The 25,159-nt window shown below is 40.0% G+C and overlaps 1 protein-coding gene across 1 annotated transcript in view; it reads left to right on the top strand.

Moving 5' to 3' along the window:
- sash1b (SAM and SH3 domain containing 1b) overlaps nt 1–25,159 on the top strand; it is a gene marked incomplete at both ends in the record, with an annotated part of 47,542 nt that overhangs the window by 1,358 nt on the left and 21,025 nt on the right. The window lies entirely within an intron of this gene.

The following is a 25,159-nucleotide window of genomic DNA, read 5'->3' as shown; positions in this document are numbered from 1 at the left end:
TTGAGGCCACTTTTCAGTGAGTAATTGGCACAGAAACTCTGCCTTTCCAGTCGAGTACTGTTTGATTGTTAAACGTTGATGCGAAAGTGAGTCAAGAAAGAATCCATCGCACTTCCATGAAAACCAGAGGCTGCGGCGGTGGACCAGGTTGTCCGTTAGTTTTAGTGTAACGACACTCTGAACAGCTCCTGCTCCTGATAGTGAGACCTGTGTGTTGCGTGATAGCTCGTTGGATTAGTGTGTGAGAGAATAAGAGATCCAGCTTGTAACATGGGGGTGCAAAACATAAGCCTTTTGCTTTACAGTTAACAACAATTACCTCTGGGCAGAGGTCAGTAGACCAATGTATCAGTTTGCCTTGATGGTAGATGTCACGTTTAGTGGCAACACGTCATTTTTTTAGCATGGATCTTCTTTGTTCTGCCAACTCTGTGTGGACTGCAATGGCTGTTAGTTAATATAATTGCAGAGGACATTTATCCTTATTTTGCCTCGACCAAATCCATTCAATCCATAAAACACTCAGCGACTCGTCTGAGACCAGCCAGATGACAAGCGGAGTGGCACATTTGGCTTATTTTCAACAATCTGTCACTGAGGCAGGCGTGATTGACGGATTCTGGATTTGACAATACTGGACCAGACAATACGAGGCCTACTGGTGAATCTGTTTCAGCCGCATTGTCTGTCGACCTAAATCCCTGCTAAGCAGCACTGTTGGACACTGCCCCAGGAAATCTTTCTAATTTCAGACCTAAGGCACACCATTGTTATTATCAGCAATGGTGCTTAGCCAAGAGAGAAACTCTCTTTTATTGCACATTTCTACTCCTCTTGCTTTTGTGTTTCCTCAGCAGATACAAACTTTATAATGTCACTCATCAACAATGGATGAATGCGGTCCGGCGAGCTTTCCGTCCGGCGAGCTTTCCAGTTTGTTTGAGCTGATCTTCCTTCCATAAAAAATCATAGAGGATATTGAATCTGCTTTACTATAGAGCGCCTTTACATATGCCTTCCTTTTGTGCAGTCTTTTGTGCCCATATGGAACATTGCCCAGTTTTCAATGCATTCTCACTTATTCCAATAAAGGCAGTCTAATTAGAAAAGTGTATTTCACCTCTCTGTTGTGCCATTAGCTTTAAAATAGTTGCATTGTACCAACAGTATTCTTTGGTTCTGGCCAGTTTCACAACTACTTCATGAAATATTCAGTGGCTGTAAACTACTAAGTGCAAAGGCACTTTGTGATTCACATCCAACCTTTTTGGGTGTTACAGTCAATATTGGCACAGTTAGATTCATCTAGAGAAGTCTGTTGAATTATTTTGACATAAAAGCACTGGAGTTATACTGAGGTTTTAAGTTCATTTACAGGGCAAAACCTATGACATCTGTTACCTTTTACAGTACAAAGATTCTCCAGTAGTAAATAGGATAGCAGCTGCCCATATGCTCTGCTAGTTACAACAGAGCCTTTACAAAATACAATTGACTTTGGTTCTCCAGCCCCGTGTGGTTTAACAGGTTGAGTATTATGTCATCCTGCTACATTTCAGTAGGAAATAGGCCAACCTTTTTGGCTCATTAAATGTTGCTCAGTGGATCCTCCTTCGTACAGATCATAGAGACGTGCATGATCATTCAATTTGTTAACTGTGTGGATATCAGTTTGATTTGGAGCAGCTCATCAGGGAAGAGTTGATTTAAAACACTTGGGTGAAACTGGTTGGCTCTGTGAGAGAACATCATTTTGGAGCAGTTTGGCCATTTCGGGTTCGTCAGATTTAGTCAATTAAACGGTTGCAGAATGCAGGTATGTAGGCCAGTACGGCCCAGTTCCTCACCAGAAATAGCATACAGCAGCTTCAGGCTAAGTCTGGCTCTATCAGCCAGACTTATTTACTTAAATTTGTGCAGAGCCGGGATAAATACCAGTATGGTATGATAAGAATATGATATAATTGTTGAGATTTCAAATTGATATTGTCTGGGATTTTGGTTATTGTAGTATAATTCACAATACAATTTGTAATATTTTTCTGTTCTTATTGATACCATAAAGTGTATCACAGATGAAAGCGGGGAAGGATTTGAAAGAGTCTTGGTTGTGTTAACACACGCACACACAAATACTGCAGCGCAAACATACAGCTATCCAGAAGTCTGGGGTTCATACCACACAGAAATAATGTCAAACACTGGCAATGACCTTTACCAGAAGAATGAGGACATTTTGTAATAATCAAAAAACACGATACACTCTACTGTATATTATCCTGCCAGTAGCCAATCCTTCACTTTTCTTTTTACACGTGTAGTTTTGTTTATGTTTAATCTAGGCGATATAAAACAACAGCATTCTGTGTCCACAGGCCCTTTTCTGTCTGCAGTTCAGGAACTGTAGTGGTTGGGATCTATAATCCCACAACGCCTCTACCCCTAAGTATGGGTTTAGTAGTAGGGTTGGGTACCGAGAACCAACACGTCCGGTACCTACCGGACCGAAAAGCAACGCAGATTTCGGTGCTTCCTTCCGGTGCCTCAGCCGATTTAAATACTTTTTTTTTTTACACTACTCTGTAAAGTTGCACGGTATATAGATACTAAAAAGGTAGAGCGGTGCCCGCACGCTAAAAACGATTATTAAAATAGCGCGGATCAGAGCACACTCGCACACTCGCTGCTCTGCTCGAGGGGGGCGGGGCTTCCAGCGCTCACACACACACACAGCGCGCGCACACAGAAATCGCTGCAGACATGAGCACGAGCTTTTGAACGTCCGTCCTCAGCTTGCTGGAACAAATCTCTCCAGTTGATATTAATGATGACGTGTAGTCCAGTAAAGCAGCAGTTTGTAGAATCCAACAGTCTCTGAGTTCTGTTGCACACGGTCCCATCAGGCCACCTGACTGTTCTTTTTTAAATATATATTTTTATAGTTTGAAGTTAAAAGGTTTGAAGCTGCAGTTTGAAGTCAAGTGTTTTGTATGTACTTATTTATTTATATCTATAGCATACTTTAAACAGTTCATAATAGTGTTCAATTTGAAAATAAAAATTGCCTTGGCAATGAAAAAGTATCAGGCACCGGTATCGTTTTAAAAGTATCGGTTTAGCACCGGTATCGGAAAAAACCCAAACGATACCCATCCCTATTTAGTAGTAGTGCAATCAATCAACAATGTGCTTTTTTGACTATTATGCACGCATGAGTAATTCACACAGGCCTGCAGGACCTATTAGTGACTTTGAGAGAGTGAAAAAAGTAATTAGATAAAAGCTGTTTGAGCTGTAAATTACCTAAACACTGGCCCCACAGCACATTTCATTGAAAGTGTTTATTTTCACAAAATAGACGTTACACAATATGTAAAAGCACAATTCAACCCAAAACAAAAATTCCCAAGACATTAAGAACCATGAACTTTATATTCAATACCAAAGGATAAATGGCAAACTTTCACTACAAAGACTTCCCGTCTGTGGATAAGTGTCCTTAATAAGTGACATTAGTAGTTTCAGTTGGTCGGTGTGGAGGGAAAATGTTTTATAATAATGCGTAATATTAAGTATTGTCTTTTGATCGTTTTAGGCGTAAAGTACCACTGTAAAAGTAATTTAACATCATCAGCCCAACGAGAGATTAGAAAGCAACATCAAGCGTAGAACTGTTTGCAGTGGCCTTGTTCTGCTCAGGAGTCAGCCAGAGAGCCAGAACCAAAACAACGATAAGGGGAGACGTCAGCGAAGCAGTCACATTCCTTGATAGTTACCGGCTTGACCTGGCATACAGAGAAAGGGGTTGGAGGTGGGGTGGTACCTGTTTGAGTTGTTATAATAATGTCCCCGTTTGACTATTCGGGGGTTGTTTCGTTAGACGAACGGGAGCTGTTGTCTAATGATACTGGGAGCAATTTGTTTTATTTGTAAACTACGTGTTTCAAATAAAACTACGTGAAGTGAACTTTAAACCAAACTCTGTGTTCTGTGGTTGTGTCGGTTACTGAGGTCCTGAGTGAGTCCCTGTGGCGTCTCACGAGCAGTCAGATAGGTAAGATTCAAGTTCGTACAGCATCAGGTTAAGAAAGGTTAAATCATCATCGAAGAAGGAAATCAGCCACAACATCGGATAAGATGCTTCTATGTTGCAGCCTTTCTTCTTTCGACTATTTATTTATTATTGTGTAAATTTAGAATTCAGTTGTAAATTTCAGCAAGAGCGCTTCAACATGATTAACAGGCTTTCTAGACATGCATCAAATGATTAGCCTTTTCATTTGACAGCAAAGCATACATTTAATTGTCCATCACACACAGACCCTGTTGGTGATTCCTTTTATGGCTGTCTTCACAACGGGCAATCCCTCCAAGGCCTCATTGCAGTGCCGGGCCTGGAAAAACTTCCTCAGAATGGGGAACAAATCTTAGTTGTTCAGAAGAGTACCCTGTGTGCCTCTGCCAGAGGATTGGAGGACAAGCAAAACCAGCAGGTCGCTTTTGACAGTAGAAAAGCCCGTCTGAATAGATCCTGTCAAAATTCAAGCTCTGCAGCAGCTGACAGCTGTCTCTACCTTTTGTCACAAAAAATAAATGGAGACTGAAAAGAACTGTTTTTGCTGAACTAAGTTGGTTTTTAAAAACACCAGTACTATTTTAAGGTTAAGGACTTCTGCAACATTGTGGAGGAACTGTCAATAAATGACAGAAGTTGTTTTGTTGTTTAATGGTTAATAACATCTATCATATTTGTTTCTTCTCTTTCCTTCAGTGCTTTACACACATCACTCTTAAAACCTGTGTGTGTGTGTGAAAAAACTCACTCCGGTTTCACTGATCCAATCCACTGATATCGGTGCTGTTGGACCTTATACCCATCTGGTGTTGGCCTCAGTCACGGCCATCTTCATGCTGCCCATATTATTTTCTTTTGAACATATCTGTTGAACAAAGGCAAGACAAATTCACTGGATGTGTACGGGGTTGCTCTCAAAAGCACTTTGTAAAAAGTTGTTGTTCACAAAGTGTCTTTGCAAATGTGTGCCAAAATACCAACATGAGGAAAAATTAGGTCAGTAATGTTTGTGTTGCTAAAGTTTAAGGTTATCGCCCAACTGATGGGCGACTGTGGCTCAGTGGTGAGTAGGGTCGTCCTTCAATCAGGATCGACGGTTCGGTCTCCGGCTCCGCTAGCCCATGTCGATGTGTGCTAGACTATACTTAACCCCAAAATTGCTGTGTGTGTGAATGTTAGTTAGTCCTGATGGGCAGGTGGCACCTTGCATGGTAGCTTCTCCCATCAGTGTATGAATGGGTGAAAATTATGTCATGTAGTGTTAAAGCGCTTTGAGTGGTTGGAAGACTAAAAAAGCGCTATACAGATCCAAGTTCTGGGATTGTGAACTGAGTGATTTCACCTAAATTATCTAGTAGAAACACTGGTTGTATACAAACAGCCTAATACACAGTACCGTATATTAGGCTAAGTGCATAAATCATATATATCCACATGTGGTAGTGTGTGATTTATCCTTTGCGACGTCCTTTCGTATCACGAAGTGTACTGTAGGGAATGCATACTCATGGACTTTATTCATGTTATGGCAGTATAGATTAAGGAAAACCACTGGACCATTACAGGGATATTGCTTTATTAAAGCACTGATGGTGCTGAGGGGGGTGGAAAAGTATTGCGTGGAGCACTCAAAAGCTTAACATGCCATGAACACTTATAGTTTGAGATTCGATTAATTCCTGTCCGGCTTGTTACTTGTGCAGTAGCCTGTTCCTCTCAAAACAGGACAAGGACAGTTGTCATTGTACCAGCACATATTGAGCCACTGCACGTTACACCACTGCTGAGTGATATCAGAGCTGTATATGATGTTCACATCAGGAATGCTTTGCTATGTATAATGTAAACCCCTATGTTAAACAGAGCATAAATCACTGACCTATATTTATGAATTTAGGATTAGAGTTGTCTAGTCTTAGTGGACTGGAGGTTCGAGACCGACGTAGATAGTAGCTCATTGTTCTGTGTTTATTCCTCTATCCAGTTAATTTTCATTTCAAATGGCCCTCTCGCCTTGTGTTGCCTTCAAGTAGAAATTATTCATAAGAGCATCTGGAGGGTCTTTGTCCAAAGAAACCAAGAGAAATGCATCACCCACTTATGTCCGGCACCACTTTCATGCTGAATTTGGATTAAACAATATGTAAGCTCAAGTACAGAGGGTTTTCTTTTTTGCTTTTGCAAAGTATTTTGTGTTAACATTTCCCGAAAGGCAAGGCAAGTTTATTTGTATAGCACATTTCAACAAGGCGATTCAAAGTGCTTCACATAAAACCATTAAAAGCATCAAAACATAATGCGGAAGGAAACAGGATTTAAGAACATTCATCAAAACATTAAAAGTCAAAAAGCAAAATAAAAACATAATAAAATTGAATAAATGTTGCAGTGCAGTTTAAGAAATAAAATGCAGTAGTGGGATGCAGCAATTGAATCTGGTTCAATTAAAGCCAACAGAAAAGTTTAAGCACCCCTAGTTATTGAAACAGCCACTACCTCTCTGCTGCCTCAGCTATTGTATTACAATGCTAAGTAGGTCTTTGAAACGTCTTTATATGTGGCACTCTCTGAATATAAATCACTGTGCGCTAGTCTTTTGTTTTGTGGCAGACACGCTAGAGGCAGTTGAATTGAGTGAGGAAGTTTGATTTAAGTCTGTATTAGAGCAAGCACCGACACCAGTGCTGGAAGCTTTAGACTGTTGCTGGTATTCGAAAATAATGCATTTTGGGACACATGACAGTTTTCAGGTGTGGTCAGCTAGATTTGTTTAGTACGAGTTAAAATATAAAGTGTCCCAGAGACTCCCGACTATCAACTAGACTACTTAAGTACGAGCTGTGTTTAACGTTGCTAACATTCGATAGCAGCAAACAGACAAGCGTTGTCACGGAAGAATAGCACCGACTTTTTCGCAATCTGACAGCTGGCTTATCTCTGTGGCTCTACTCTGTGAAAACTTTTACCATTTCCGCCATTCACCATTGAAGTCCCACACACGTCGGAACATCAAACGCCTCCGTGTCTGGGTTCATAATATTATCCGTAGTCGCACACAGCTCCAACTCCTCCAGGACGAGTGTGAATGAAGCCGCTTCCAGCGCTCCTTCAGCGGACCAGCAGCAGTTTGATTCAGTAACGACAGGACGGCGGTGATGCCGGGCGGAGCTTCTCAACGGCGATTGGCTTTCGCAACTCCGCGTCAGGCGAATTATTCGCTGGCGTTGAAATATTTCAACGCCAGCGAAAAGGCTGAAAAGCAGATTTACGAATTTGCGAATATTTGCAACGCCATTTCGTCTCTATCGCACCGCCCGGTGAAAAATTTGCTTTGTCGCAACCATTCGCGTCTGTGCATTGACTTAACATGTAATCTGGTCGCGCGAATATTTCGCAACTCTTTTGGTGTGAACACCGCATAAGCCAGTGAACATATGGTCCCTATCTACAGAGTGTTAAAGTTACACTGAACATAGTGTTAAAATGTCAGATTCAACTCTGGTAAGAGTTAATATTTTACACTACACTGAGAAGTGTTACTCAGATTTTACACTAAGATGTAAATGACACTTGTAGTGTCATTTACATTTGACACTAGGACCAATTAATACTCTTCATGAGTGTTAGACCTACTTGACACTAAGTGTTGTTTTAACTGACTCTCGCCATTGTTAAATAATATTTACTCTTGTATTTACTATTACCTATTAGTGTACTTTTTATCTAACACTTACTTACTTATTTTTAATTGACGTCTTTTTAACTTTTCAACAGAATAACTTTGAAGTGTTTGAAGCTAACACTTAAAACATGCATACAATGTCAGACCTTTCGTCCAGTTGAAGTCCAGACGATACGTCTCCACCAGGTTTCTTCGCCAACACAGATTTGCTGTGAAACGATAGAGTAGATGACAAGACAATATTCATTAAATATGGAATCATTTAGCAGATATGACCGTGAATACAAAGATTTACATTGTTTTTTTAAATGAGGCAATCCCCAAAGAAAGCTCACAGCAAACACATCACTCTACCTATTTGGCGTCTTGATACTCCCTCTGCCTTTTGACGTATCCTCAGGGCTGCAGCCTGAGAGGTGCAGCCCTGCAGCTATAAACACAGATTGGAAAGGACTGAATGTAAATAGACAGCAATATAACGCTCACGTTTCTTTGAAAAGGGATAATTCAGTTGAACTGGACAAAAAAGAAACGGTTGTATGCAGTCACTGATTCATATGAAACTATTTAGCTCTAAAGTTAATCCCATGCAGTGCCCATGCAGTCAAAGGAGCATTTGCCGTATTTGCATTGTTTTAATGTCTATCTACATTAAAACAATACAACAGTCAATCTTTCACACACTGACCTCTCTTGCCCACATTGTCGAGTTTGATGTTAGCTAGTTAGCCTTATTTTGGCTTAACTGTGCAGCACATTTAAGCTAACCTTCAACTCTGTCTTGTTTTAATTGTTTAACAACAATTTAAACGTATTCTAATTATTATATTCTGCTTAAATGCCAAAATGTGGTTTCATAAGTGATTTAGAGAAACTTACCACAGTCTTTCGAGAAGTGCAAGATGGCGCGGTGAGGAAACTCCTGATCCGTTTAAGAGGAGAAGGAGGTGGGCAGAGCCTCACAGAGTACTTTCCAGAGTACACTATGTCTTGTAGCAGTGAACAAATACATCAACACTGGGGTTTGTTTTACTCTTGCTGTTGTTGTATTAACTCTGAAATAGTCAATGTACTTTGACACAGCATTTTTACACTGAAAAGTTTAACTCTGATTATTTACACCAACACTGGGCAATACATTGGTAGTAATTACTCTTGACATTGTTGTAATAACTCTGAAAGAGTTCATATACTTTGACAATGCATATTTAACACTGGAGCATTTACTGTGTGGATTTGTGTTTTTATAAAGAGGTATTTGAGTGTCTCCTTGGCCCTAACCCTTCTGTGTTGTGTCAACACCAGGCTCTTGGAGGTCCTTTGAGCCACACCACATTGACCTTGATCACATTCCATGACCAGGGTTTAACCATCTTCCCTGGGCTATTTTTGCTGCATGTGCAAGATGGGCCATTTCAGCAGGGTTAGCAAGTATTTCCAGTCAGTCGAGCAGACAAGCTTTAGTTGCTAGAGGTAGATTCTCTTTCAAAGAGTGGCACCATTACTCTAATGCAGTTATGTTTCTGTTGTTATTTATTGATGCATGATTGGTACATTGTAAAGGATGTATGTAATCCTTAGGTCTTAAACTTATCAGTTTTAATTATAGTAAACAGCTTTTCATTTCATAAAAGCCAATTCATTCATATACTGTATAGGAATTAATCTACACTATTGTAAAAAATAAAGAAAAAAGGGTTAAAATTAAAATGTGAATGTCATTTATTTTGTGCTTCAGTTTGTTGGTATGTATATATTACTGAGAGGACTTGTATAATATTAACAGCCAAAATTGAGTCTTATCATTTCTTTATAGTACAACCATCAGACTATAACGACTCTGGCATATGCTTCTACTTACTAAAGATTATTAAAATCAACAGAGACCAATCCAAGCCTACTAAACTGTCTAGATGCTCTCAGGTACAACTACAGTAATCCATCATGACTTGTTTGAAACATTAAAACACATATTTATGTTTAAAAAAAAAAGTTATTTTTTTCATTCTTTATTAGAGACACAATCTATTAGCCCTTTATTTCTTTTTAAATATAGGTCATGTATAGATTGCAGCTTATAGTTTATTTACATGCTCAGACTCGATACATTAGTGCTTCCACCTGGCACGTTTTAATAATGTGACTCACTGTAATTCAATGCATTAAGCAAAGGCATTATGGAAAGGATGTTGTGGTGGTCCATTGTGCATGACCAATACCATTGGAAGACGGGGAAGGACATTCTTCGCAGGATAATGCAGTATTGATTTTGCCTAGTAATTAAGAGATTTCTATTCCAACACTTTGCGTTCGCCCTCTGATTAGAGTTGTGTAATGTCAGAAATATAGCTGCCCTACCTAGTTTTATTAGTCCGAAGAATACCACTGTCAGAGACTTTGCATGTGATGTATGGATGAACAAATTCAAGGAAGTACACTTATCCACAGTTGCAATCTAGAGAATTTACGGCTCTTTTCCTTAATCTACAATTTGTCTTTTTGTCTATGTCCGCCACACAAAGCATTAGAAGTTGCACACAGAGAATTCAAAATCCCCAAAAATGAAAAGTAAAACTAGACACAGTGGTGTTTGGAGGTCGGCTTTCACTTCAGCCAAGTATTTAACATCCCGTAACCCCAAAACACTTTTCTGAATCCTGTCTGTCAGGCTGCTGTGAGCCCACTTCATACTAGCACAGGTTGTCTGGTGCTAGTGCTTGAAATATTCCCTGGTAGAATTCAGAAACGGTAGAAGTATAGGTTTTAGTTTTGTTAGCTACTGTAGCGTCCTTTCAGATTACCCGTGGGACAACACTCCCACAGGAACGCAGATTTGCTTTGAAAAAGATTGAGCCGGAACATGGAGAGAAGCGAAAACATTTTCTATGACAACTCTATTTTCCATTAAATTTTGATCTTACATTATGTGCAACGTCTTTCTTGGAGGCATTCTTGAATCATGTTTTCGCCTTCGGACTCTGGGGAAGAGTGAAGCTTTTGAGCCTGGCAGTTACAGAGGAGACCAGCGAACTATGGGAAGATCAGACCATCCATCCATCCATTATCAGCCGCTTATCCGGGGTCGGGTCGCGGTGGCAGCAGGTTCAGCAGGCCGATCCAGGCTTCCCTCTCACCCGCAACACTTTCTAGCTCATTCTGGGGGATCCCGAGGCGTTCCAAGGCTAGCCGGGAGATATAATCCCTCCAGCGTGTCCTCGGTCTTCCCCGGGGTCTCTTACAAGTTGGACGTGCCTGGAAAACCTCTAATGGGAGGCGTCCAGGAGGCATCCTGACTAGATGCCCGAACCACCTCAGCTGACTCCTTTCGACACGAAGGAGCAGCGACTCGACTCCAAGCTCCCCCCTGATGTCCGAGCTCCTTACCCTATCTCTAAGGCTGAGCCCGGCCACCCTACGGAGGAAGCTCATTTCGGCCGCTTGTATCCGAGATCTCGTTCTTTCGGTCACGACCCAGAGTTCGTGACCAAAGGTGAGGGTTGGAACATAGACCAACCAGTAAATGGAGAGCTTTGCCTTCCGGCTCAGCTCCCTCTTCACCAGGACGGACCGGTACAGCGCCTGTTTTACTGCTGCAGCCGCACCGATCCGCCTGTCGATCTCCCGCTCCACCTTACCCTCACTCGTGAACAAGACCCCAAGATACTTGAACTCCTTCGCTTGGGGTAGGCAGTTTATCCCCAACTGGAGGGAGCAATCCACCGGTTTCCGGCAGAGCACCATGGCCTCAGATTTGGAGGCGCTAACTCTCATCCCGCTTCACACTCGGCTGCAAAAAAATTACAAAATTGTAATGACGGACCAATCTTAGTAGGTCAGCATACTTTATCAATGGTTTTCACTTCACTACTTGGCTTTGTGCACATGAATTGTTATTAACTTAATTGAGCATAAAGTTACATTGTTTTATGTATATACTACCAAACTAGTCTAAACCAGAGACATAGGGAGAGACATTAAGATAAAGGGTCCATGTGACTGCACTCTCATGGATGTGTTCAACTGCTGGTTTTATAGAAATATCCATTCACGTACACTGCATTATACGTTTATTGATTTCACATCATTTTTTCATATTGTGTACAGTATCTCCTTGCAGTTATACTTATGTTAAACAATTTTCTATATCATGGCACTGTACTACAATACGTGCCTCTGCAAATTGCAAAGTGTATTGAATGGAATGCATTTTCAGTAGACACATTAAGTTTATTATGTACCCATGCTACATGACTATCTATTGCTTCTGTCCATCCGGGGAGAGGGATCCTCCTCCGTTGCTCTTCCTCAGGTTTCTCCCCCTTTTCCCTGTGAAAGGGTTTTTACTATCTTTATTGGGGGAGTTTTTCCTGATCCGATGTGAGGTCCCGGGACAGGGATGTTATGTGTACAGATTGTAAAGCCCTGTGGCTTTGAGTACATCTTTGGCTTCCATTCCATCTCTTTGACGTTTTGGCCCATTAGTGATTTGCGTGCATGTACGCCACGGTTACATCTTGTGCAATGTACCATGGCATGACATCTATCCATCCAAGTCAGTAAGTCAGGGTTGATATTTTTTGTGCTCTCTGCATGTGCTTGTGTGCGCTGGGATATATAGGTATTCCGTGATGAATGAATAAAACCAAAAAGTCTAGAACAAATCCTATTAAAGACCATTGAGAGGAAGAAAAAGGACAAAGACTGAATTAGGTTGGGTGTCCTCTAAGGCTGCAACAACGAATCGATAAAATTGATTATCAAAACTGTTGGCAACGAATTTCATTATCGATTTGTTGTGTCGCGCGATTATTACGCCGGGCAATAAGTCGCAGAGAAAAAAAAAAGAGCAGAGCAACTGGTCGGCCAGCGTTTCTGAGATTGGAGTGAGACACGAGAAAAGCTGAGGTCGTGATCTTCTCAAAAATAGAAGATCTTTGACGAGTCGAGTCTTGGCCAATCAGCGTCTTCATTTCCCTCAAACTTGTTTTTAATGGAAGCTAGTCAGCTTGCTATCACGTTAGCTAACGTGTTTGGTTGTGTATTGTCGTTAAAGTTACTTTATGTTCCGTTACAGTTCAGTCTTGCTTGTAAAAAAACGTAACGTGATGAAACATGCCGTCACCCCCCGGTCTGGTTCAGTTCATGCTGTCACTCGTTAACGTTAAACCGGCACACCGGCGGATCTGGCTGCAGGTTTTTTTTTTTTTTTTTACTCAAAGTAGAATGAAGCAAATCACGTAGTTGGGCTTAGCCAACAATGTGACGTTGTGGTCATAAGAGACCCAGAATGAAAGAGTTTAAGGAAAAGGACGCTCTATATGTAGCAGTAAAGCTTCCCTCTGTCCCAGTATTTCATACATATTGATAAAGCAGGGTATGTAAATGCAGTCCATTTCATTGTTTTAATTAACAGCTCAGGGGTGTTCAAGGAGCAACCTGTTTGTGCACTTTCTGAAGATGTTTTGCACTGTCACTTCTGTTTTTGAATAAAGGGTTGGAAATTAAGGTTTTTTTAATCTTTTTTTTTATCTGATTCATCGATTAATCAAAAAAATAATCAACCGATTAATCGATTATTAAAATAATTGTTTGTTGCAGCCCTAGTGTCCTCTGTTGATGCCTTTGCTCCACACAGCCTTCAGAGCTCAGCAAAACTCAATCAGCAGTTTTTGATGCTCACTTCTGGGGGGCGGGGGGAGGAAATGTTGCAGACAATTTTACTTACATGTTTGTATTTTCCGCTCTTGTTATTGCAAACATATTAGATGATGGAAATTTAGTAATGTAGGCTTGGGGGATGGTGTCTTAGCTGGGTCTCCCATTGAGAACCGAATCGCCTTTCTAGTGTAAATCCTACTGTGCAGAGGACAGTGGGCATATACCTTATACACAGTGTGAGGAGCAATCATACATCAATTCTAGTTTGCGAGTTTGTCAGCTTCCCCACAGTCTGCTGCTGCTTCCCTTCGCTGGTAGTCTGCAGTACAGGGGTTTGTGGCTTGGTCTCCATCCAGCTGTGTTGTATTGGATGGCTCAGTGCAACCTTGGTCTGCACACGCCAGTGAGCTTTCACATGGTAAAACAGCATTGTGCCTGACCTTTTCTGGAGGCTTTGATAGTTCATATAGGAGAAAAGCCAAGGGTCACACTCCTGCAGTGCAGTGAATACTGTATCTTGAGATTATGACCCACTTTCCACCCACTCCTCTTTCTCTCCACAACAGTTTATACCCTCCCCCCTCATACATTTCATATGACAAGTCAACTGACACTATTGCATAGATTCAACCAAAACAAACTGTAAACTGAGAAGCATCCCTGGTGATCAATTTGCATAAAATATGTATTTAATGCCATGTGAAATTTAGGTGACACAATTTTTTAATCCATCCCCATTATCCTGAATTTATTTTCAGAGAATATCTAATGTGCTTGATGTCACCTTGCCTGTATACATTATGTATTAACTCCAAGTCAAATGAAGCATTCACATCAGCCTCCTTTTTTCCGTCTCACTGCATTATTATAAGTTTATGCGAACAGTTTGTGATTTTCACTCGTGTGAAAGGTGTATAGGAAATGTTGTGGCTGCTAGATAATTGTCACTGGCAAGTCAATTAAATGTTTTTTAAAGATTAGGCTAGTTTCATTATGTTGAATAAAAAAGTGTTCAGAATCTCTAGACAATAGATGGCTTTTGCAAACATTATTGTATATTTATACATTTTGTGCTAAATCCTGATCCTATATGGATTCTGTTGTGACGATTGTATTTTTTTTGTTAAATATGAGTAGAGCAATTATTACTTTGTACTACGCATCTTTTATCCAACCATCTTCTATGTATAGACCTGTGTTGGAAACCTGAGCCTGCAAAAATCCTTAACAACCCAGTAATATTCTGAAAGTAGGAACTGTGAGTGATATCCATTAGACTGATTGCATTAATGCTCATAATGTAAGTCAGCTCTGACAGAAAGTATCAGAAATCACAGACTGCCTGACTTGCTGTCAGGTAACAACTGATCCACTTCAGGTTGCAGAATCACACAGACATTAAATCTAACTGTTTTTAAGTTAGTCCACATTTCAAAGCTGTGAAATGATACCATACGATGTGTACTTCTCACTGCTGCACTTTATTGTTAATTGACCCTTTCCGTCATGCTGTCAGCGCTACCATGGAGCCCACACTGTCACTAACTGCAGACTCTGCGTAAATATTGTCTAATTTTTTTTCAGACCACATTGTTGGTTTGTTTTGTGTCACCTCTGCTGCCCCTGCATTACTTCCCTGTGTTGTGAATTTAAAAGGGTAAATCGTAGGATTCGGTTGAGTGTGCTGTCACTCAATTTTGGTAAAGGTACCTTTTTCACCAGGGCTCTGAAAATAGTTGAAAACATCCTGAAATGACGATCAAGGTTAATTTTTTTTTTTCTAGTGAGGAATAAACTTAGTACATTGACGAATATTTACATTACTAATCACCTCCATAGTTGTTAGTGGCAAATTATTCTTGAAATAACTGTCTAAATTTTGCATCCAGCTTGTCTCCAATCCCTGTAATGGCACTCAAAAGACACTGCTGTTGTGCTCTCTGCTGTTGGAAAGGCAGTAAGTAGATGCTGCCATTGTTTTCTTCAAAGCTTTCCTTGACTAAGTCTCTTTATGATTTTGGCGATGTAGTCGCTGGAACTGTAAAACTGAGTTTTTGTCACACAGTGGTTGCAATTAGGACCCAAGCGCTGACGACGATGTAAAGTCAATTTATTTACCAAAAACAGAGGATCAAGAATCAAAAACGGGGATCAAAAAGGGCACAGGAACAAACGGGGAACACACAGTACAATCTGACACTGGGGCAGAAGACAGACGGGGTTTAAATACAAGAGGAAGGTAACGAGGCACAAGTGGAAAACAATGAGGGCAGCACCGGCGACGGGAATAAACAATCAGGGAACAGGGCAGACAGGTTGTCCGTTTCTCAATACCCAAGTACACAAGTACGGACTTGTGAACTTTTCCAGACTCTCAAAAACAGGAGAACGCAGGACGGTCTTTCTGCAATTGGAACAGCAGCTGACTTGATGACGTCACCACCTCAGCTGTTGTTGTCATGAGTAACTCTGATTCTTCACTGTAAAGTATTTTTACAGTCAAACAAAATATGACAACCCTGCTCTTTTTGTACTGGTTTCACAGACATACACATATCATTGTGTATATATATATATATATTGTGTGTATATATATGTTATTGTGTTTATAAATATATATCATATATATATATATATATATATATATATATATATATATATATATATATATATATATATATATATATATATATATATATATTGTGTTTATAAATATGTATTTTATATAAATACTTAAGTTATAAACCGTAACCTTTCCCTCAGTCAAACTGATTTAATGTGACTGTGAATAAATAATAATGATTGCTTGTTAAATCCTCGAAACAGAATTATATCGCATGTTTAATCGATACGGAGACATCGGAGCCAGCGGATCATTTCAAAAAGTCCAGCCGAGGCTGCTCTCGGCGGGCAGCAGAGCGCTGACGGCCCGGTGCTGCGGGGCTCACGGTCCCGCGAGCAGGACCTCAACTCGTCGGCGTATCTTTTTAAGTAGGCCGATTCTTGAGAAAGCGACCACAGATTTGATGCTTAAACAACTAACTTCTCGCCTGAAAACATCCTGAGATGTGCTCATACATGCTTTCAGCTTTCATGCTGAAATAAGTAATCCAGCATGAAAAAAAACATTTAAAAAATACTAATCAACTTTAGAAAGACCAAAACAACCAATTAGTTGACTAATCAAATAAGAGAGGGTCATCCTAGTTTTGTCACATTTTTGTAAGCAAAGACGTGTCCATGCCTGAGAACAGAATTTAGGCATCCAAACAAAGGTATTGAATACCAGTTTAGAATTTGTTCATGATTCTGTCCAGTCATGTGCATTGAGAAAGTGACAAATATGTACTTATATTTTGACCATAATGGGCCATCATTCACGGTTCGGAGTCAGCTTTGAATTGTCTTTGTCTTGCTTCTCATCAGTCATCAAGTGCTTCCACGCTGCATATCTTTTACATCTTATCTGAATACATGTGGCATCTCTTTGAATAATGGATAGCCATGTTTTTCCTGTCTCAGTACCAGCGAGGAAGCCATGTTCCTCTAAAAAAGCTTCTGAGGAGCAGGCTCTGCCTCCTGGGAAAATACATGGCAGTGAGCAGAGATCTCTGGTGTAGTAGTTGATGTGTACTGCACTACTATGCCGTATTCCTAAGGTGAACACTGGGGTATCAGGGGAACACGATGGAGCTTTGAGAGGATGTTTCTGAAACCATCAGGTTTGGTGTTTTGTTATCAACTGAGAGAAGTGGAGCAAACAAAATTGTTGCACTGTGTGAGGCTATGCATATCCGCATAAGAAGTAATGCCTGTTGTGAAATATTGATTGTCACTTTGTATATCTGTACAGGACGCTGCTGCAGTTTGGGTCTGAAGGCTTTAGTCAGTTTCCTTCATGCTTTTGTTGAGAACCAGCAAGTGTGGTGGTGGTTATATATTTGTATTCTGTGTTGCCTGTTTGATGGTGGCAGTGGTGGATGGTTTCATAGTGCTGTTCTCTTTTGCTTACATACATCCACCTATTTATTGTAGATTCTTTCTTTAGGAGGGCTTAGTGAGAGGGTTATTGCTGTTGGTATGCTGTAAGTGGGAAACTGTGCAGTGTGTTCGTGATTACCAACTGTCAATGCTATGTATAAGATTAAAATATTGAAGGCTGAAAAGGTCACTTGCATGGTTCAGTTCAGATATAAATGTGAGCAGACGTCAGTGACTTTGAATTTGATTGGAATAGATTGCAATAGCAATTAGCTGTTTTTGTTATTCATATAAACCATTACCAGGATGGATCCTTCAGCCGTACAGGTCTGTCAGCATTGAGTTAGAGACATGACATCAGATTGAGCATGTTTACAAAACTGAAGCTTTGGCATGAAAGTTCTTCCAAAGAACTCATTCAGTCAGGTCTCCTAATCCTAGATTTGAGAGTGAATCGGTCCTTGAGATCTAGATGTTTCTAACAGTTGGTATGTCTGGCTAAATATTAGGTCTGCGTAATGGCAAGCACCTCACAATACGATACATTTTTCAATATTCAATATTTTAAAATAAAATAGAGCTGAAATGTAGCAGCGCCGTGCGTGAGCAAAGCCAAATTCCCCTTTCTTGCTTGCCACCTGCAGATTAAAGTGAAGGGATTCGCCCTGAAATTAGCTACAACTCAACCACAACCCCCAGTTGGAAGTGAAAAGCCTCTACTTTTGCTCAGCTTTTATATTTGTAATATTTCGTTGACGGGTAATTATTAGGGCTTGCCAGGTAGCAAGCCCAAAAAGCCAGACAGGCTTTGGATGTGACAAACATCATCTGGCTTCGAGAAATGTTAAGTGACATTTATTACGGTAGAATCAAGCCATACTGCTTAGCACTCACAAGTGGGATCAAACATGATAACTTGGTCATATTATACAGCTTATGTCTACATAGCATTCTCTTTACGCTAGCAGAGGACTCAAGGACTTCTGTTTCCTCTTTAGTTGGAACAGTTATATCAAACCCAGTTGGATTGTCTTATTGAAGCCCAGTTTTCTGGTTATGTACTAAAAGTCTTTTGTTTTCCCTTTTCTTCATATTTTTCACAGAAAAAAAGGGACAGAAATGGGAGCTTACATTTTCTGTAAAGGACTTCCTCTGGCACACATTGAGAGGCTTCTCCCAAAACATGTTTATTACGATCAAAATGGATCATGTTGAGTCCACGAGAACTTTTTGATGCCTCTTGTTCACAGTGCACATGCAGTGGTGTTTGAGGCTGCTGTCTCCACACATTACGCACCACCTCTTCGGCAATGCCTTGCTGCAAGTCCGTGCGTAATGCAGCCTGCAGAGGCTTCCGCTCAGCCCGTTTGGCCCGAGCCCCCCATGGGTTGCATCAGCGAACGCTCCGACGAAAGCAAACAGCGGCTCTGACTCGTCTACATGACATGACACAGGATGAACACAATACTAAATACATTTTTGAGTATTTTGTTATTCTACAGTATTGTTAATGCATTGGTAACGGCATGGCATAATTTCAACCATCCTATAGTCAATTTAGCTCTTTTTTTTCATCTATGTTGCTATTTGCAGAAACACACAATTCAATATACATTTTTACTGAGTAGAGCTTTAGTGCAACATATGTTGCCGCTTTGCTCCGTGCTATCGGCAGAAGAGCCGGTCACGCAGCTCTTCTGCATGGGAAGGAATACAAATACCAAATGTCTGATGAAGTTATTTGTTCCAAATGTTTTAAGGTTGTTCTTCCACGGCTTATTTTTACTTGCAGTTGTGACATATTGTGAACTTTTATGTCTTCTTCACTCTGGGCAGTTACCATCTGTGTCGATGTAAAACTATCATCTACAAAGGAGCGCTTCTCAGTACCGTTACTCTACTTACTATCAATGGGAGACGCAGTAGAGTCCTGTAGTGTGTTTGGCTTACAGCTAACATAGCTAAACACACAGCAGGACTGAGAGTTTCGGTTCAGAGGAACATGAAGCGTTAAACAGTGAACTGCAGTTTAATGTGACAACACAACAAGTTTACAGTAAATAAATGGACCGAAGTACTTCAACTAGTACTACTACTTCCCAATCTGTCAGAGATGCAAGTAACCAGATACTTTTACTCCTTTTCTGTACTGAAGCACTCTGCTGAGGTAATTGCACAGCTTGTGCACTCCCTGTTCCCCGCCCACATGCCCCTAGACACACCTAGCAGAGATCTGCACTCTACTCGGCACACATTTCTAGTTGAATTATGTGCCTATTTTGGTCCGAAATACTGTGTCCATTAGTAAATGTGTCACAGACAATACGTAATGGAAAGAATGACCTTGTCCGGTGATCTGATAATGTCAATTAGAACCTGGGACGAGGTGTGTGTGTGTGTGTGTGTGTGCGTGTGCGTGTGTGTGTGTGTCTTACTGCTCCCCCAATGCATCAAAGGGGTAGAACTTAATTTGTGGTATTCAGCTTAATAATATGTTTGGAAAAATGTACAGCGTCGTGTCTTTACAACAACAATGTGCAGGTTACACAGGATAATCCACAGACCTCACTGTGAACCGTTTTCATTGTGAAAATACCTTCATCTGAGATTAGCAAAACTGGAAATCGTTTAAGGACAATAACAAAACCAATACTATCAAAGCACTTTAAATCCATGCTAACCTCTTCCCAACCTCTGCATTTATGCACAGGCACAGAGATTTAAATAAGCCCTGTGAAATAAATTTGATTTCATGCAGCTATTTAGGTCATAATGCTCGATATGATCTACAAACGTACAGTATAATACAAAAAATATACAATCAACAATTACAACTTTGATTTTTTTTTCTTCTCAATGTTTAACTGCATTGCATTTGTCAACTACTACTTCTACTACTATTTACCCGCTTTTCCAGCGGTGCATTTTGGGTAGTCATTAGCTCAATGACACCCTGTGGGTAGAGTTGGTGAGTGTTGGTTGAGAACGCCAGAGTCTGATGTGAGACCCATTACAATTGCATTCATGACTAACCTTGGCCTGTCTCGCTGCCCCCTCTGCTGCATGCTCCCATCGCCATCCAACCTGCCATGACAGCTGTGGTAGATACTGTAGCCCAGGGTTCATCCTTGCACTTACAGGTCTCAGAAGTTGCCATGTCCGCTGGCGTACGTTTGGCTTTCACTGGGATTAGTGCTGACAAGCTTAAAAAAATAAAATACATATGGCGTAAGGAGGAAAACGTACCACCGCACCAGGATCTCTGCTCCAATATCTAGTGGGTTCTAGTCAGAGTGATTCACTAGTGAGTATTCGTGCCTCCAGTCACACATCTAATGACTATTAAGATAATATATTTGAAAATGACAGGGGATCTGACTCATTACGGTCTTGATTTTCAGCTTGCTGCATACCTCTTCTTGACTATCATCCAAATAGACGGTATACGTCTTGCAGACAGTTTCTTAAATGTCACATAGCTATTCTGTCGCTGTTATGAACCATGCCAAGCTTTTGTTGGCATTTCAATTTTAAGTTCAGTTTAAAGGTTATGAATGGTGCCATGGTTTGGAGGTAAACACATTGTCCTGTCCATGTTGGTAAAATGTCACTTTGATTTTGATAACATACCATACAACATTCAACAATATCTGAGTGAGGATCACTGCAAAAGTCAGAAGTAAATCACACAATTTGATTTAACAATTTGATTAAACAATAACGTCAGCTTATGGTGGTTGAACCTGGGTCAAGAATTGTTGGCAAATAGTTCACATTTGTTTTAATCGCCTTGGTGTAGCAGATGGATGGGGTTTATCCAAAAAGGGGCCTTTTAGATGGTCCACAGGGCTTGATGTTTTTTTGTCAGTAGTTGCCTTTGTTAAAATACATGAAACAAATCAATCCAATTGACCAGGAGACAGACTTCAAATACTTCTTTAAAATGAATAAATTTGTGTATATTTGTTTTATTTTGCCAGCCAGTTTATTAAGATTTCGAACTGAAAGATGTCAAAAGAAATCTGTAATTAAGTACATTACAGCACATAAACATCATCCACATGCAATTCATATAGACAGAATGTGACTTATCATACTAGTTGGATTACTTTTTAAATCATTAGACACAATGTTTGGAGTCATCATTTTAATCTACAGTTTTTAATTTTAATCTACAGTAAATTTAGTGTACGGATATATGCCGAGCAGTTGTCATTGGCACATTGTTTGTGACTTTCGGATGCATTGCATCACATGAGTTTGCAGTGATTCCTGGAAGAAGTCTTCTTTGTGCTCCAGAAGCCCGTGTCTGACTGCATCCATTTGTCTGAATACATTACTCAGTTGACTTTGGATCCTTATCACTCAGTCACCTGTAGTTAAAACTTGGATGACTTGATCTTTAAGATGTCGGTCTTCAACTTCATAACGAAACAGTGAAGTAAACAAGCGAGAGGTCAGAGCTGCTGACATTTAGCTCTCAGCTTTTTAAAGTTTCTCTCTAGAGTCATACTTTCAGACAAATTGTGCAATGCATTTTACATGGATGAGATGATGCACAGACCCAAACAGATTCATCCATGGATGTAAATCAGTGGCGGAAATGATCTTTATTATTGTAGCTTCCTACAGTGAGCGAGGTTTGCCATACACATTGCCTTTTTAATTCTTCTTTTTTTATTATACAGATAATGAATATGTTATTTAAAGTGTTTACTGGTAAGGGGTATTGCACAAAATGTTTCTTGGAGTAATACCTTTTTATTAGGCGTTTGGGACCATTGTTGAGGGCAAGTTGACTCATTAGTGTCTTTTTCGGGAGCATCTGAAGTGTGTACTGTGTGCTACAGATCGCCTTGTCCTAATATCCTTGTCAAGGTTATATCCAGATCTGATGCACCCTATCTATTATTCTCACAGTGTCTTCTAAGGCCTATTAGACATTATAACTTAATTGCCTTCAGGGTGGCCAATAAAGTGTACATGAGAAACGTGACCGTGTTCATCTATCATCTCATTAACTCGCTGAAATGACATATTTATGGATTATCACCATATAAGTTTTACACACTGGATATCACGCAATATATTTTTATTCTGCCATAAATGTTGTGTTCTTTAATCGGCTCGCTTTTGTTCTTTGGAGTAGACCAAATTAACGCCTGCACTTAAAATTAACCTCATGTATGATTTACACTATAGTATGTAAATGTTTTCTTGCAGCAGTTCAATGTGGATAGCACCAATGCATCCATAGAACGTTACATCAGATCTGTTGTGGGAGGTGGTTTTAGTGTTACATCCATTTAATGTTTATATATGTAAAGTACATTCAAGTGGAAATAATATAGCAATCCCAGTTGTTCCAAATATTTTCCTTTTTGTGATAATCAGACCGAATAAAAAAAATTGTTCCCCCAGATTTTCCTGAAGGCAAGTGTTTGGACCATTTCCACTAATGAAAACAGTTCCCATACACTTGTCATACACCTCTGTTTTTGTGATTTGGATTGACTTTCATTGTGTCCATCCATGTGTAACTACACTCAAACGGTTCTTGCACAGTGACTCAGAATCCAGGCTCCCTTTGAGATGATCACTGTCAGTTGAAATGATAAAATCAGTTGCCCCCTCTATAACCTTGATATTAACATCTGAACGACTACAAATGGGACTCACCTTCAGTGTATGAGCTAATGATTCCCAGTGGACGGCGTGCGCTGTGAAATAGTGTTATTTTCAGCTTCGCTGACTAACCTGGCATCTGTGTCGTACATGGTTGCCAGATTTGAAACAACCGTAGAAATTCATTCTGAGCCCCAGAGAAAGGAGTTGTTTTTGAACATTTGCCATATCTTTGATGTCTTTTTCTTTTTTTGGGACCTAGAAGCATGTTTTTTCCCTCTGAAAACAGCAGAGTGCATTAGAGTTTCTGACCAATATATCATATGTCTATGTTTCCAACAATAACAACCACACATTGCAAATGGACAAATAGAGCCTGTCTAGAGTGACTCTGTTTAGTTTGGTTTTGATCTGAGAACATGATTTACTGCAGCGATGACAGTGTGCCATATAAACAGCTGCTCACTCATAATGGCTCGAGTCAGTTGTGTCGGTGCTGGCTGGAGCTGCGGAGTCTTTTTGTTGTTGTTGCCTGTTTCTTTTAGCTTCTCTCCCTTCTGTGCCTCAAATCAATAATAAGCCAGCCTTTCCACGTAGCCTCAGCTGCTTAAGTAAAATAAAATGGTTGATTGACTAAAAGAAAAGGCTCCAAGTTAATAAAAAACCAAGACTTGTTGTTTTTAATAACAATAAAATACAGGTAGATAACCACAACAGTAATATTTTCCCACTATGCTCATGGAAAATGCTTTGTGTCTGAATTAGCTCTGCAGACCTCTGATGGCTGATGGTTTTATATAAACCGTCTACCTGTTTGTACAAAGGGAACATTAAAAAGAGGATGCCAGTGTTCTGGTCATATACTGTAGCTGTTAGGGAAGCTGCAAGGAAATGCATAGTGTTCATATCTGTGAGGAATGACAGGAAGCTGTCTGACAGGTATTGTATCTGCTGGGCCTGCAGGATGGACTGAGCAAATAAAGAATTCCCCCCTTGACCTTTTGCTGTAACCAAAAATGGCAGGTGACTTTCCTTTAGGGTTTCATTAGTTAAATGCAGTCAAACAAATAAACACATGATTAAAAACAATAGTTGTTTTCTTATAAATATATAAATAATATAATTTGAATCCAATTAATTTATTAACGTAGCTATAGTGTGTTCCAGAATATGACATGCCATAACATAACTGTATGTCAAGGCTGAATATATTAGTAGATGATGATAATAATAATAATCATATGTGAGCTAGTTCTATTTTTGTGAGGCGTGCGACAGCAGCGTGAGCGGGGCATGCACGGCCAATTTCTGAAGTAAACAAACTGACTCAACCACCAGGGTCATTTAGATCTCTCTGCACATAATTACATTGGCAAACGCAGCTGAAGCAGAATAAAACCTCACGACTTTGAAAACAAATGAGCTGTTTTAATCAATTGTGAACTTTTGCTGGTTACAGTTTCTCAAATCTCAAAGGTTTTCTTTATCATATATGAAAGTATAATGAACATCTTTGGGTGTTGGACCGCTGCTTGAATGAAGAGATCATTTTAACAGACATTTTTCCAGAATTTTCCGACATTTAATAGTCTTATGCTGTAATTCAGTTTACAACAATATATAATTTCGACATACATTTTGTTTGTTCTTTCCTAAAACGCAGAGAGATATTTCCTGATCTGCTGCCTCTATCCGTAAGTGAAATAATGACCACTAAAGCCATATTCGCACAGGACTAGTTTACTCGACTGACTAATATTATCACATTTTCTCTGCGTTTGCTAAATTATGGTTGTCTTACTCATATTCTCATGGCCTTTAGTTCACCTATGGAGTAGAAAAGCTTATACTAAACCACAGTGTGCCTGTATGTGAATCATCCACATGCATAGTCATAATTTAAAACCTCTTCAGATGGGCTATATGACATAATACAGTATAATGACTGTTAGTCCAAAGTGGTAGGCGGACTGTGGGACAATACTGAAGAAATAATGAAGAAAAGACATTCACCCTACAGGGAAAGACTAAGACAAATTAAATTAAAAAAAGAAGAAAAAAAGACGGGTTGTGAATAAGGAGAACAGAGGACACAGACAGTGAGGAGGCTGTGAATTAAGGGCTGGACTGGGAGAGTT

Source organism: Taurulus bubalis, assembly GCF_910589615.1.
Source record: "Taurulus bubalis genome assembly, chromosome: 1".
NCBI classification, from domain to species: Eukaryota; Metazoa; Chordata; class Actinopteri; order Perciformes; family Cottidae; genus Taurulus; species Taurulus bubalis.
This window is presented reverse-complemented; position numbering and strand designations above follow the sequence as displayed.